This window comes from Neomonachus schauinslandi, chromosome 7 (genome assembly GCF_002201575.2).
Source record: "Neomonachus schauinslandi chromosome 7, ASM220157v2, whole genome shotgun sequence".
NCBI classification, from domain to species: domain Eukaryota; kingdom Metazoa; phylum Chordata; class Mammalia; order Carnivora; family Phocidae; genus Neomonachus; species Neomonachus schauinslandi.
In genome coordinates, this window is record NC_058409.1 from 26,785,460 (window position 1) to 26,801,856 (window position 16,397).

General features: G+C 41.7%; 1 pseudogene; it reads right to left on the bottom strand.

Moving 5' to 3' along the window:
* Nucleotides 1–4,166: 4,166 nt before the first annotated feature.
* On the bottom strand, nt 4,167–4,343 carry LOC123325335 (annotated as a pseudogene).
* Between the last annotated feature and the right edge of the window lie 12,054 nt (nt 4,344–16,397).

Sequence of the window (16,397 nt, forward strand, 5' to 3'; positions counted from 1 at the left end):
GATAAAAAGTATTGTCCCTGCCTTAATCTGCTCAGGCTGCCATAAGAAAATACCATCGACTGGGTGGCTTAAAAAAATAGAATTTTTTTCTGGGCTCTAGAGACTATCAAATCCAAGGTCAAGGTTCTGGTTCAGTTCAGTTTCTCTTCCAAAGCAAAGCCACTTGCCCTCACATGACCTTTCTTCTGTGTGCCCATGTATAGGGCCAGGGGTGTGGGTGGGGGTTTGAAGGACTCTTTGGTGTCTCCTATTGGATCAGGCCCCATCCTTCTGATCTCATTTAATCTCCATTACCTCCTAGAGGCCCTATCCCCAAATATTGTCACATTGAGGGTTAGGGCTTCAATATGAACTGTGAGTGGACATAATTTAGTCCATAGCAGTCATATGTATATATCATATATATCTTGTGAAAATTGTGGGGGGAAATTAAAACTATTGAAAAAGTGCACAAAAGATGTGAACAATTAACAAAAAGTTATAAAAATAGTGCTTACAATATAAAAAGACATTCAGCTTCACTCACAAGGAAAGTGCTCATAAAACTATACTGAGATATCATATCTGACTGGCAAACGTTCAAAAGTTGGAAACTGTGCTCTGTTAGCAGAGCTATAGGAAACAGCCTCTCCTACATTACTGGTAGGAATACAAAGCACTACAGCTCTATGGAGGGGACTTACACAGTATTTGATAAAGTTACCTCTGTATTTACCCCTAACCAAGCAATTCTACTTGTAGATTTTACCCTGAAAATGCACCCCAGTGATAGGAAAATACAAACCCACAAGATTATTCATTGCTTCATTATTTGTAATTGCAAAATATTGCAAACACTTAAATATCCAAGTGTAGGAGATTTGTTGAATACACTAGGATGCATACACACAGTAAGTACTACACACTGTAAAAACGAGTGATGAAGATCTCTATGAACTGATTATGGAGTGATTTCCAGGAGATATTAAGTGAAAACCACAGAGAGTGAGCATATATGGGATGCTATGTTTTGTGTAAGAATGTAGGGAAAATAAGAACACATACATATTCTCTCTACAGAGGGCAATGCTGTGGGGGTGGGGGGGGGAGGATAAACCAGAAAACACTGAGGACAGTTACCTATAAAGGTGAGAGACAGAAAGAAAAGGACAGAGACCTATTTCTCTGAGTATGTTGTTTTGCACACTTCTGGTTTTTGGAAGCAGGTTAGTGCTCTACACATTCAAAAACTAGCCTTGCATCTGTAATAACAGTGAGAAAATTTCTAGAACTGAAATCAAACTAAAACCAATGAACCCAAGCATATCTCAAGTGAATGTCATAATCCTCCTGAAGTCGAGGAGAAAGAAGTAATCCACTTTATTTATGAACACAATATTTGATACTTTCAGTCAGTGTTGAGAAAGGGCATCAGGGAAGAATTACAAACAAATCCTGAACCACTTTTACTGACTTTGTTTTTTGTAGTGGCATGGGAAAATCAATTCTAAGACAACTCTAGATCTATTACAGGTTTTAGCAAACAAGTAAATGCATTGTTATTGGGAGTCAGGGTTCTCACTAGGGTAGAAGGGACATATAAATTTGGAATGGAGGAGGGGCGCTCGGGTGGCTCAGTACGTTGAGTGACCGACTCTTGTTTTCGGCTCGGGTCGTGGTCTTGGGGTCATGGGATGGAGCTCCGTGTTGGGCTCCACACTCAGCCAAGAGTCCACGTGGGATTCTCTCCCTCTGCCTCTGTCTCCCTTCTCTATCTCTTTCTAAAATAAATGAACAAATCTTTAAAAAAATAAGGAATGGAGGAAGGCAAGAAGGAGCCTGTGAGAATGAATTGGGATTGGAGGTATTGGTGTGAACTCACTTCTAAAATATACATAAATATGGGGCACCTGGGTGGCTGGGTCCGTTAAGCGTCTGACTCTTGGTTTCGGCTCAGGTCATGATCTCAGGGTCCTGCGATCAAGCCCCATCTCAGGCTCCTCCCTCAGCACAGAGTCTCCTTGTCTCTCTCCCTCTGCTCCTCCCCCCCACTCTTTCTCTCTCTCTGGAATAAAGAAATAAAATCTTTTTAAAAAAATCAAAAAATAGGGCGCCTGGGTGGCTCAGTCGGTTGAGCGACTCAGGTCATGATCCTGGAGTCCCGGGATCGAGTCCCGCATCGGGCTCCCTGCTCGGCGGGGAGTCTGCTTCTCCCTCTGACCCTCCCCCCTCTCCTGTGCTCTCTCTCATTCTCTCTCTCTCTCGAATAAATAAATAAAATCTTAAAAAAATAATAAAAAAATAAAAATAAAATAAAATATACATAAATATGTATGTTACATATCTGCGTGTGTGCACACATGTATATATGTGTGTGTGGGTATGTATATGTACATACATACATATGTTTCCTAGCTCTGTCTGCTGAAAGGGCCAAGAAGCAAAGACCTCCCTTATAGCAATAAGCACATCTAAGACCCATATCTTGGTTTCTAATACTAGTTCCTACTAAAAGAAGCCAGGGCTTTTTGGAGAAATGGCTGATCCAAGGCTGGAGCAGAAAGTATACAAGATGAGGCTGAGATACCTTATTTGGTCAAAGTAGAGAAATACACACACACACACACACACACACACGATGGGGTCAAGTCAAAAGAGCAAAACAGCCAGTTCGAAGAGCACCCATGAGCCAAATCTGGGACAATGTGAGCAATTCTTGAGTTCATACTGAGAATAAAAAGATCTCATAATACACATATATATACCTATGCATATATACTTATATATAATATATGTTTAAAAATACATATTTATAAAGGTGAGGGGAGGGGCACCTGGGTGGCTCAGATGGTTAAGTGTCTGCCTTCGGCTCAGGTCATGATTCCAGGGTCCTGGGTTCGAGCCCCACATCTGGCTCCTGGCTCAGCAGGGAGCCTGCTTCTGCCTCTCCCTCTGCCTCTCTCCCTGCTCATGCTCTCTCTCTCTCTCTTTCTGTATCTCTGTGTCTAAAATGAATAAATAAAATCTAAAAAAAAAAAGGTGAGGGGAAGCAGTCCTCTTGCTTTAGTAGAATATTAAAACAACTAATAAATGTTGAGGGAAGGCTGGAGTTGGAAAAATCAGCCTTTCGCAACCATGATAATAAAGATTCTTTTTGACAAGCATCCTCAGTGGATACTATATTAGTTTCTGATTACTGTTACAACAAATTGCCACACATATTACAAGATGTGTCCTTGACATTTTACCAAGAAATTGTTTTTTCTATCTTCCCAATAATAACACGACCCTAGAATATTTTCACCTAGAATATTTTAACTCTCAACTTTTCATTATTCTCATGAATCTCCTACATATATTTTAAACTCCACTACATTTCTAGGATTATTTTGTACAGTTCTACTCATTTACATTTACCCTTCCTGGTGCTCTTCATTCTCCCCTGCTGTTACCATGTGGATCATTTTTATTTTTCCTGAAAACACTACCATTAGTGCTGGTAAACTACTTCTCTGCTTTTTCTACTTTAAAGAAGTCTCAAAACCTCTTTATTGCACCTTCACTAACAAGAAATTTTTCCATTTTGGAAAAATTCTAACATTTACAAAGGAAAGAGGAGAGTGTAACAAATTCCAATGGACAATTATCAAATATGGCCATTCTCACATCTTCTCCCAACTACACCTCAACTTGATGGTCATGATGATGATGATGATTTTATTTTTAATGAGGAATTTTGCACAATGGTCTTTAATGTTTTTTCTTAAAAAATGAGAAAAGAGGGGCCCGTGGGTAGCTCAGTCAGTTAAGCATCTGACTCTTGATTTCGGCTCAGGTCATGATCTCAGGATTGTGGGATCGAGCCCATATGGGGCTCTGCATTCGGTGCAGAGTCTGCTTGTCCCTCCCCCTCTGCCCCTTCCCCACCAAATATAATATATGTATATATATACATATATATTCATATATATACACACATATATAAAATCTTGAAAAAAAGATGAGAAAAGAGAAGGAAATGCAAGGCATTTCAATGTATTGGCTACATTATAAAGTCTGCTTTATATGTATAAACCAAAAGATAAAAGAAAGAAAAGATTGTGTGGCTACAGACAAACCAGTATTAAAGGAAATACAAAGGAAGGAAAACTTTCATAAATCATGGAAAGCACCAGCGTGACAGCTTGACTTGTGAGTGTTCTTCAGAAGATGGAGTGTAAACCAGAATGACTATTTTGTTTAGATTGCTTGGAAAAGGAGGCAAAGGCAATCTGACCCTTCAGAATCTCTTGTACAAAATCAATGAGCAATAATCGCGCCTCGGATAAACCTCATTGACTACGATACCGCCACTGCGCAAAGCTACTCTTGTACAAAATCAAACACGGAAGAATCCAAAACTCTAAAAGTAAGTACCTGGATACATAGAAAGGCAAGTGTTTTGACAAGTAAAACGGGTTTTCTGTTGGTAAAATTAGTTATTTTTTTTCTCAGCTGCTTCTTTCTGGTGGAGACTAATCCAGTTGTTTTCCGAGGAAGGAAGTTAGGAGGTACGGTTTTAACAGTCGTGAAAACTACTCTACTATGCTCTCATGTAATCTGTAACTCATAGCTTTTGAATTGAAGTTTTGGTCAGTTTAGATGCCCAGTTTAAACCGATTTTTATTTTTATTTTTTTTTTAAGATTTTATTTATTTATTTGAGAGAGAGAGAATGAGAGAGAGAGAACACATGAGAGGGGATAGGGTCAGAGGGCAAAGCAGACTCCCCACTGAGCAGGGAGCCCGATGCGGGACTCGATCCCGGGACTCCAGGATCATGACCTGAGCCGAAGGCAGTCGCTTAACCAACTGAGCCACCCAGGCGCCCTAAACCGATTTTTAAAAGCTGGGCAGTGGGGTGTGGCCCGACCAATAAAAATGATGATGATAATTATTTTTAATAGTTCTTTTACTTTAAGGTAAAATGTACATACATGGAGGTACACGTATTTTATTAGCTGTGTCGTTGTGACAAATGCTCACTTGATTGTCTCCTTTATCATAATCACATTTGTATCACCTTAGAAAGTTCCCTTGAGTCCCCTCCCAGTGAATCTCTATCCCCAGAAGCAACTAACGTTTTGATGTTTTTCACCTCAGATTGGTTTTGCCTGTTTTAGAACTTCATAAAAAGGAATTATGCAGTATATCTGTTTTCATGCTCCATTGTTTTTGTTCTGTGGATCAATACATTTTGCTGTGTGGGCTAATACTTCATAAATTTTTATTGTTGAATAGCATTACATTGTATAAATATATTATGATTTTTTTATTCATTCTCCTATGGATGGATATTTGACTTGGGGGATTTTTTGTGAGTAGAAGTGTGATGAGCATGCTTTAACAAGTTGGTTCACAAACACATGTTTTTAGATCTCTTGAATAAACACCTCGGAATGGACTTGTTGGGTCAAAGTGCAAGTGTACACTTAACTTGCGAAGAAATTGGTGGAGTTTTTCCAAATTAGTTGTACCCTTTTATGTTCCTACCAGCAACAGAAGAATTTTGATTGCCCTACATCCTTGCTACTTTCCATTCAAATATTTTCCTTTGTGAAATGTCTGTCAAGTCTTTTGCTTATTTTTATAGGATTGTTTGTTCTTTTAACTGTTAAATTCTAAGTGTTTTTATATATTCTGGACACTATTTCTTATATATCTTGCAAATGTTTTCTTCCAGTCCGTGGCTTGCCTGTTTCTTTACAGTCTTTTGATGAACAGATGTTTTTACTTTCAATAAATTCCATTTTATCAATGATTTCTTTTATAGTTACGTCTTTCCAGTTTTATCTAAGAAATCTTTGGCCCCAGAGCATGAGAATATTTTCCTTAATATCTTTATAGTTTCAGCTTTTATATTTAGGTCTACGATCCATGGCAAATTAAATATTGTGTATAGTGTGAGGCGGAGAAGTCAAGCTTTGTTTTCCCTCATTTGGACCTTCAGTTGTTCCAGCATCAATTGATGAAAAAATTTCATTTGATTTGTTTTGGCATCTTTATGGAAAATGAATTGACCATATATACATCTTTCAAAAGGAATGTATTTCCTGCAGTCGTTTGGGGAAAGGTCTCTCCTCAGCAAAATCTTCCTGTAATTGCCTCCGTAGTTCTCTGATGTTTGTGAATATATGATTTTTATAAGTTGTCTGATGTTTCTAGATCTTTTCAGTGGAGGCATGCCACAGACTACTTCATCTACCTAGAGGAGGAACTCTTTGAGTTGAATTTGCTGTCGTTATTCTAACTTCCTGGAGATAGATGCTCTTTCCTTTCCTTGCTTATGTGACTTCCGGGGTATGGATTTCCCTCTAAGCCCAGGCTGGCCATATCCCTCAGGGTCTCAGCCAGTTTGGGAGGCTGTAAGAAAATTCCATAAATGTGGGTGGCTTAAACAGCAAACATTTACTGTTCATAGTTCTAGAAGCTGGGATTTCCAAGATCAAGGTTCTAACCCTTTTCCTGGTCTACACACAGCCACCCCAACTTCTTGCTGTATCCTCACATGGCAGAGTGGGAGAGAGGAGTCTGGTCCCTTCCTCTTCTCATAAGGGCACTATTCTCATACATAAGGGCACTATTCTCATCATGGGAGTCCCACCAGTGTCACCTCAACTAAAGCTAATGACCTCCGCAAGGTCCCTCCTCTGAATGCCATCACGTTGGAGATTAGTGTTTCAACACAGGAATTTTGGGGAGGTGCAAGCACTCTTCTCTGTAGCACACAAGTTTTAGTGTGCTGTGTCTTCATTGCTATTCAGTAGGTTTGTCCTCTCTATTGAGATTTCTTCGTTGATCCATGACTTATTTAGAAGTATATCACTTAATCGCTGAACATTCAAGTATTGTTCTAGTAATTTTACTGTTACTGATTTCTAGCTTAATTGCACTGTGGTTAGAGAATATCTTCTGTATGATTTTAGTTCTTTGAAATTTGCCTTACTGCTCCACATGTATTCAATTTGGGCCAATGGTCATGTGCACTTGAAAAGAACGTACATTCATTCTCTCACTGTTGGGAGGTAGTAGCCTATGTATGTTAGTTAGGTCAGCATTTTTTATTATATAGTTTAATTCTTTTCAATCCTTATGGATTTTTTTCTGCTTGTTCTGTTACCAAGAGAAGTATATTAGTGCCTCCCACTACAGCTGTACGTTTGTCTCTTTCCTTTTCAGTTCCTACATGTTTTGCTTTTTATGAAGCTTTTTATGTTTTGCTGTTATGAAGTGCCTACAAATTTGGAATTGTTACATATTTCCAGTAGATTGACCCTTTTAATATACATTATCGTTCTTTATCTCTAGTAATGCTTTGTTTTAAAGTCCATTGAGTGGGCGCCTGGGTGGCTTAGTTGGTTAAGCGACTGCCTTCGGCTCAGGTCATGATCCTGGAGTCCCAGGATCGAGCCTCACATCAGGCTCCCTGCTCAGTGGGGAGTCTGCTTCTCCCTCTGACCCTCCCCCCCTCATGCTCTCTCTCTCTCATTCTCTCTCTCTCTCTCAAATAAATAAATAAAATCTTTAAAAAATAAAATAAAATAAAGTCCATTGAGCTACACCAGCTTCCTTTTGATTACTGTTTGAATTGAATGTCTCTTCCATCCCATTACTTTTTATTTTAATTTAATTTAATTTTATTTTATTTTAATTTTTAGTAGGCTCCATGCCCAACATGGGGCTTGAACTCATGACCCAAGAGTCACACACTCTACCAACTGAGGCAGCCAGGGCACCCCCATCCCATTTATTTTTAATAATTCTGTATCCTTACAGTAAAGGTGTATATTTAAAGTGGCATTTGGTTAATGTTGTTGTTTCTAAGTATACTCTTAGACTTTTAATTGGAACATTTTCATCATTTATATTTAATGTTACAGCTGATATTTGGGGCTAAGCATTGCAACTTACTATTTATTTTCTATTTGTCCCACCTGTTTTATGTTCCATTTCCTTTCTTACTCTCTTTCATATTATGTACTTTTATAATTCTATTTTTTCTCTGTTAGTTGTGAGTTACATATTTTGTAACTATTCTGTTAGTGATGAACCTAGAGGTTACAATGTGCATTTCTGATTTATTAAAATCTAATATAAATGAATATGTTTACAATTTCCTGGACAATACGAGGAGTTTAGAACTTCTTAACTTCACTTATCTCCCTCCTCCTGCCTTTTCTGCTATTGCTGCATGTTTTAATTATGTACATAATAGAATATAATTATGTGTTTTAATTAGGTACATAATAGAATATAATTATGTGTTTTTACATTTATTAATATTTAATATGTGTATTATTTAATTACAAGTAATGTTAAATATATATTTACAATCCCACAAGACATTATTATGGGTATTCTCAAAGTGAAAATTCATTTGGTTTAAACTACTTGTTTAAAAAGAGAAAAAAAGAAGAAAAATTTAAAAAAATAAACTACTGTTTACTCTTTTTTTTAAATAAAATATTGTGTCCGTTTTAGGTTGACAGAAAGAAAGAAAGGTTGCAAAGATAGTGAAGAAAATTTCACAGACCTTGCACCCACCATCCCCTATTACTAATGGTTTATATTACTGTGGTGCGTTTACAACCAAAGAGCCAACACTAGTACGTGACTATTCCTTAAACTCCATACTTTATTTGGATTTCATTAGTTTTTCCCCAACATACGTTTTCTGTTCCAGGATACCACTTTGTGTTTGGTCATCAGGTCTCCTCCTGCTCTGGTCTGTTATGGGATCCGATTTTCCCTGATTTTGAGGAGAGTGCTGAGGAATGCTGGTGTTTTGTGGAGCTGAGTGCCCTCCCCTGCACCATGTTCTTCCTTCTGCTCTGCCTCACTTCTCTTTCTCCCTCACTCCAGCCTCCCTGCAAGTGCATTTCTTAGTAAAGTGCCCGCATGCAAGCTCTTGCCTCTGGCTCTCTCTTCTAGGAAATCTGCGGAAAGGCTGTCTTATTCTAGGTTATCAGTCTTTGGGACCCCAACTGAAAACCTGAGTGGCTCATCGCACCCTCTCCTGATTGGCAGGTCTCCACTCCATCTTTTTCTCCTGCAAACTAATGAGAGGCTGTCAAAAGTCCTACTCAGCTTCTCAGCCACCACTTTCTGATAGCTTTTCAACCCAAAATTCTGAGTTGGCTAATATCTCAGGAGGAAAAAACACCATATATCAGGCTCAGATTCCTGGTCTCCCCTTCTCTCTGAGCTCTGGCTTCTAGAAATCCTGTGTTGCTCTTTACTGCCATCAAACCGTATAAAAGATATATATTTTTGTCTATCTTTTTCTAGTTATTTTCAGCTAGAAGCTTGGTCTGGACAAAAGCTAGTTCTCCATTCCAAGAAACAGAACCCAAGTCTGGGTTTTCATAGGAAACCACAGGCTACTGTTAGAGAAACTGCTGTTTCCTTCCAAATCTGGCAGGCCCCAGGCCCGGCAGAGACCAGAGCAGGCTCTGCCCCTCACATGCCTCTCATTTTATTTCTATTTTTATTCAGTGTCTTTATTTTCTAACTGCTTTCCACATCTGAGTGTGTTGGTGGAAGGGAGCTTTAGTACAATTTTCCTTGCCACATGCAGTTGGATCTTTCGGCTGGAGATTTTTTTTTTTTTTTTTTTTTTTTTTGCTAATACATATTTTCCTAGAAAATTGCCAAGGTTTTGAAAAGTTTTGTTGGAGGATCAGACACAATATTTACTTATAATTTTATTTTTTATTAAGTTGGTAATTTTAATTCCAGTATAGTTAACGTACAGTGTTGTATTAGTTTCAGATGTATAATATACTGATTTGACACTTCCATACATCACCCGGTGCTCTTTACAAGCGCCCTCCTTAACCCCATCACCTATGTCACCCATCCCCCCACCCATCTCTCCTCTGGGAACCATCTGTTTGTTCTCTATAGTTAAGAGTCTGTTTCTTGTATTGTCTCTCTCTCTCTCTTTTTCTTTGCTTGTTTCATTTCTTAAATTCCATATATGAGTAAAATCATTTAGCAGTCTGGAAAACTTTAATACATGTAGGGGAAATGCAGAGAGTTAGTCCTTGGAACAATTGCAAGGGAGATAGAAGTGGGGGGTGTGCATCTCAAAGACGTTTTCCTCACTGTCTGCCATTCCATCACCCAGGGACTTTTCTACAATCCTGGTGTCTGCCTCCTGCCCCTTTCCATTGATGTTGAATCAAAAAAAAAAAAAAATGCTCAGGGGCGTCTGGGGCTCAGTGGCTGGGCGGCCCACTCTTGATTTTGGCTCAGGTCATGATCTCCAGGTCCTGGGATGGAGCCCCGTGATGGGCTCCAAGTTCATCAGGAAGTGTGCTCCGGGATTCTCTCTCCCTCTCCCTCTGCCCCTCCCCACTCCCTGCTCAAAGGAGCTCACTCTCATGCTCTCTTTCTCTTAAAAATAAATAAATAAATAAATAAATCTTAAAAACAAATGTTGACTCTGATTCTCCCTTTCATGATGATTCAATGTTATCATCGTGTGCACCAGCTATTATATAGCATTGCCCTCTGGTGGTACAGAGCTGTTAGCCCCTGCATAGAATGGTCTAGAATGCTGCCATTTTGAACCCTGTCAGCAAAGGAGGAGACAGAACAATTAGAGGAAAAACAGGACTGCCAACTCTCACGTCTTGTTATAATGAGTCTTTTCCTTTGGTCTCTTGCCCTAACTCACCGGGGACTGGTGAATTGTACCTGTTACAACTGTTTCTGAATTAAGAATCAGTAAGTAACAGGCAAGACTCCACTTTGGCCCCTCAGATTTTAAAAAATACTCTGTGGCTGGCTCAAAGTTGAAAAGGTTGGGGTGATTTGGAGATTGATTTGCTGAATTTCAAAATGACTTGTATTTTTCAGGGTAGGCTAACTGCTGAAACAAATAAGCTGCGCATTTCACTACACAATAAAGTTTATTTCTTGCTTGGGCAGTGTCCCATCAAAGGTTTTCCTGGTCAGTCACCTGACTCTCCTACATGGCTCTCCTCCACCTGATGTCACAGGAACTCAGGTTTCTTTTGTCTTACAACTCCATCCTCTTCTAGGGCCTCAGAGAACTCTGTAATTAGCCAGTAGCTTGGAAAAAGTAGTCAGTAGTTGCACAGGGGAAAGTTTATGGACCAGACTTGGAATTTGTATCTATCACTTATACCTATTTTGGACATTTCATTGGCCAGCATCCAGTCAAATGGCTGCACTGGGAAGTGTAGCCTAGTGGTTGTCCAGGAGGAATAGGTAAATGGTTGTGAACAGCCATCAAGTCTCTGCCACAGGTCTCATTTGTGTGTGTGTGTGTGTGTGTGTGTGTGTTTCTGCCTTCCAAAGGAAAAGTAAAAAGAATGTCTCTGCTTTTGCAAAGAGCCCCCAAACCTCCTTGGATCATTCAACTTCTCAGTTTATTCAAATCCTGAGTTGACAGCAACACTGCATATGATTTTTTCAGCCTCTTAAGACTAAAAAGAAGTTGCTTCTCAGTTAAAACATGGAATATTTTCTTGGTCCTGGGGGAGATCTAACTGGCCAATATTATTTTTAAGTTAGCTTTTCATTGAAGTTTTACATAATATAGAAAAGTGAAAAAAAAACCCATAAGTAAACCACCCAATGAATTTTCACAAGGTCAGTATAGTCATGTGACTATCACCCACTTCAAGAAATAAAACATTACCACCATCTTAGAAACCAACAAGTAAGGGTGGGTGGGGGAGTTCTTGGTGATGAGAGAGGATATTCTAAGGGCACCGCGTTGCTAGTATGTCATTTGGGTTCTCCTTTAAATGTTAGCTCCAAAGTGAGGAGATGCCAAAGCAGCCTGGGATTTGCCCTCCCCTTGATTCCAGCCATCTGTATTACCTTTGGCAGGTTACTTCCTCTTTTAGAACCTCTGTTTCTCCGTGTGTACAATGGGTGGTTTGGATCAGCAAGCCGCCAAAGTTTCTCACCTGGGAACAACTTGGTTTTAGGACTTGCTCCAAATCCTCCGGGATGGGGTGTGGTGGGGAGAATACATAATAGGACTGGAAAGAATCCCTTGTGTAGAGAGATGCCCGAGCCCCAGCTTGTCTTCACTGAATTCTCCAGATTGGGGGACTGGGCATGGTTCACCAGTATTGAGCCACAGGTAATGTTCACCTAACTGGTGTTCAGTTGTTTTGGCTTAATCCAGCTCTGTGTGTGCTGTGAGGGGCTGCGAGAGCTTGTGGAGTCAATGGGGGATATGCACAGCCAGGGGCTAAGGACGGAGCATATGGACTTGGACAGACTTGAGTGCCAATTCTGACTTTGTCACAGGCTGGCTGTGTGACCTTGGGTGAGTCATTTAACCTCTTTGAGCTCAGCCTCCACATCTATGAAATTCAAAGGAGACAATCACCTACCTTCTAAGTTGTCGTGCGGACACAATGAGCTAATCCTTGATGCTTGGCGTCTAAGTGTCAGTAAGCAGTCGTGAGTATCGCCCTTCCATGCTAACCCTTCACCAACAATGTACCAAAGCTCTTCCAGGCTGCCTGTGGCAGGGGATCCCGTAGCCTGGAACGGGGATCCAGGGGGAAACAGGTTTGCCCTGCAGCTGAGTCCAGACTAGTCCCATTTCTTTTTCTTCCACATACGCCTTCTTTATCCTTTCACCCCTGAAACTGAAATGACTCATTTCTCACAATTGCCAGCATCATTATCTTTGTACAATTCAGAGTAATCTCCTGGCAATTTAATCTGAGATCTGATATTAGCCCCCAGTGTAGTTATAATTAATAGAAATGCTTAGAATATGTGGAATGCTTTTTCTCCTCATTGCTCAGAAATCCGTGGGTAAGAACGGACTTCACCGTCCCGCAAACTTGAGCTCCAGTCCTGGCTTCCCTACCCACTAGCTGTGTGACCCTGCACAAGTGATTTAACCTGTCGGGATGCAACTGAACGATGGGGATGGGAGGTGCTTTCATTCTCCACCCCACCCTCCTCCTTCGGGAAGCCTGGAAAGCTCCCCAGACTCACTTGCAGCTGGAGTTCTGGATGGCACGGAAGTTCCACTAGTTGATGGTGCTCATGCAAGGTCTGGAAGGTGGAGCTGAGGAAGGCCTTCCCCCTCCTGCTGAGGTTGCTGGCAACCTTAGTGGTGGTGAGTTGAGGGGTGGACAAGGATGATGGTCACCAGCCTCGGGCTGGGAGAGGCAATTGTGACCGAAGCTACGGTGGTAGGTGTAAGAGCTTCCTGAAGTCTCAGCTAGCTGATGGGTCCTTCTAGCGGACAGTTGGTTGTCACCCCCTTGCATATGCTCCTCCAGCCCTTACCAGAGTCTTGGAAGCGTTTGATTCCCTGTACAAAAACCCCCTTTTGCTGGAAACATCCAGAACTTCTGTTCCTTACACTGAACCAAACTGACAGAGGATGATGGGTACTGCTAATTGTTTAGAATCGCGGGATTAGGCAAAGCTATTAAGCAGAAAATGCCTGTCACAGAAGAAGCCCTCGGCCCATGGTAGTCACTAATGATTGCAAGAAGACTAACTGTTGAGCTGTTGGAAACTCAGGAAAACCAGTTCTGTAAATTGCATCTTGCCGCCCACCAGCACTAGCAGGATTTTTTTTTTTCCCACACTGGTTTTTCCAAGCAGTCAGCAGGCATCTATAACAAGAGGAAAATGATCCTTGGCTAATGTTGCTTTCCCCTTATGTTCTCGCCAACAATTCATGTTGCCTTAAGAGATTAGGCTTTTTTATTGCTTGCCTCATTGCCCTGCTGTCTGCACCGAAGTTATGTCTTGGCTGGCTGGGCGTGTCCTTCTGATGGAGTCCAGGCCTGTTGCATAGGGAGCAAGGGGGTTATTTGATCTCTTGACTGTGGCTCTTACAAGTCCCATTGAGAGTGTGCTTACCCACAGAGCTCTGCTATGCTAATTGGCCCGGGGTTGCCAAAGAAGCAAAATTCTACCTAAAGCAGTGAGTGTTTCTTCTGGCAGGATTTGACATTTGGGAGAAGGCAGCCTCTGCAGGGGCTCAGGGGTCAACCCTGGGTCCCACCCCACCCTTCCCAGACACTCGGCTAATGGGCAGTCGTTTCTTGATCAGGGTGATGGAGGGTCATAAGGGGCATCCCTGGCCTCCAGAGAGATTTTCACTCAGCCTGGACTTAAATCCTGGAATGCAAGAAAACCCCTCTGATTGTTTGACCCAAAGCCTGATATCTTGCCCACCAAGTGTTATTCCACAGACCCTGTTGGGGAGAAGGATGGAGAAGTTTGGTCCCCACCCCTGACTCACGTGGCCACTGAACTGAACTGAGCCCTAGGAAACAGTGTTCGTTTGCAGAAGAAGAAGAAGGACTCACGCTTTGAAAAGTGACCCAGATCCCCTTCCCTTTATTGTGAGTCCCTGTCTCTCTCTACTGAATGTTCAGCAGAATTATCTGAAGGGAAACCACAGTGAGATACCATGTCACACCTACAAGGATGGTTATAATCAAAAATGCAGAAAATAACGAGCCTTAGTGGGATGCCTGGGTGGCTCATCTGGTTAAGTGTCCGACTCTTGATTTCAGCGTGGCTCATCTGGTTAAGTGTCCGACTCTTGATTTCAGCTCAGGTCATGGTCTCAGGGTCCTGGGGTGGAGCCCTGCATCAAGCTCTGCACTTAGCAGGGAATCTTTTTGCGGATTTCTCTCCCTCTTCATCTGTGCCTCCCCCTGCTCGTGCATGCTCTCTCTTTCACTAAAATAAATAAATAAATCTCCAAAAAAGTAAAGAAAATAATCAGTGAGGACGGGCATGGAATCCTCGTGCACGCTTTGTTGGTGGGATATAAAATGGTGCAGCTTCTGGGGGGAAATAGTTTGGTGTCCTTTGAAAAGTTAAACATAGAATTATGTGACCCAGCATTTCCATTCCTAGGTACATTCACCAAAAAAAAAAAAAAATGGAAACCAGGGGCTTGAGCTGAGCCCAGTGCACCAATGTTCATGGCAGCATTATTCACAAAAACCAAAAGGTGGAAGAATCTCAAGAGTATATATAATGAGAACACAAAATGTGGTACATCCATACAGTGGAATGGTTTTCAGCCATAAGAAGGAATGGAATTCTGATACACACTACAATATGGATGAACCTTGAAAATATTTACGCCAAGTGAAATAGGTCAGACACAAAGGTACAATTCCACTTACACATACTTTCTAGAATAGGCAAATTCATAGAGTCAGAAAGTGGATTAAGGGTTACCAGAGGCTTGGGGGAGTTACTGGTTAGTGGGGATAGAGCTTCTGTTTGGGGTGATGGAAAAGTCTGGGAAACAGTGGAGAGGATTATACAACAGTGTCGAGGTGATTAATGCCTGCCACTGAACTGAACATTGAAAAATGATTAAAGTGGCATATCTTATGTTGTATGTATTTTACCACAATTAAATAAAATTACCGGAAGAGCTTGCTGCAATGTGGGCTCCAAGGACCCGCTCCTCAACGTGTTGAATCAGTAAGACCAGGGTCGGGCTCCTCAGTGTGCCTTTCGGGCAGCTTGCCCAGGGTCTCCAGTGTGGGTAATCCAGGGGCCTCCTTTAGCATGCAGATATGTGGTCAGTCACGCCTCCTGCCTTTCTGGGGAAACACAAGGAAACAAAAGAGAAGGGCCTGCTGCACTTCCTGAGGCAGGACACTCCCATTTTACACATTGGGACGAAGGAAGGTAGGCCACTCCATGCACCAGCTGAGCGAGGATGGGCACACAGGTCCCCCCCAGGCTGTACCTGAAGGTGGCAGTCTTGGGAGCAGAGGACTGACAGGGACCCTGCAACCAAGCCTGTGGCTCTGAGATGCAGGGCCTTGCGGTGGGATCTGCCCCGCTCCGCGCCAGCCCTCGGAGCCCTGTTCTGCATCCTTCTCCAGCCTGCCCCTTCCCAGCCAAGCTTGTCTGCGGGCTCCAGCAAAGGCCAGAGACAGGAGGTGGCTTGGGGTTCCGCCCCCTTCTGGAGTTGGTCATGCTGTCTTCTTTCTCCCTACTTCTCCCAGGACCAGGGTCAGGATTGCTCTTTTCTCATCAGTGGGACATGATCTCAGTATTGCCATTCTCCTCCCAGTGACCAATGCGATTTACTGTATTTATTGACTCTGCCTTTCCTTGCATGTAAGCAATCAGATTACTAGTAAAGAGAACGACCCTGAGCAATTACGAAACATCTCTGGGCGGATATTTGAGAGTTGGTGCTTGTGTCCTTACGTTGCCTGGCAACTCAAGTATTTCTTGAGATTGGTTTATACTTCTACTCTGAGTTCCTGAAACTCATTTTCAGAAACGATTCTAGTCATGTCCCATCCAGAGAAAAGCACAGAAAAAACCCAGCCTGGAGAACTCAAATGTAATTATTGTTCATCTCCAGGAGGG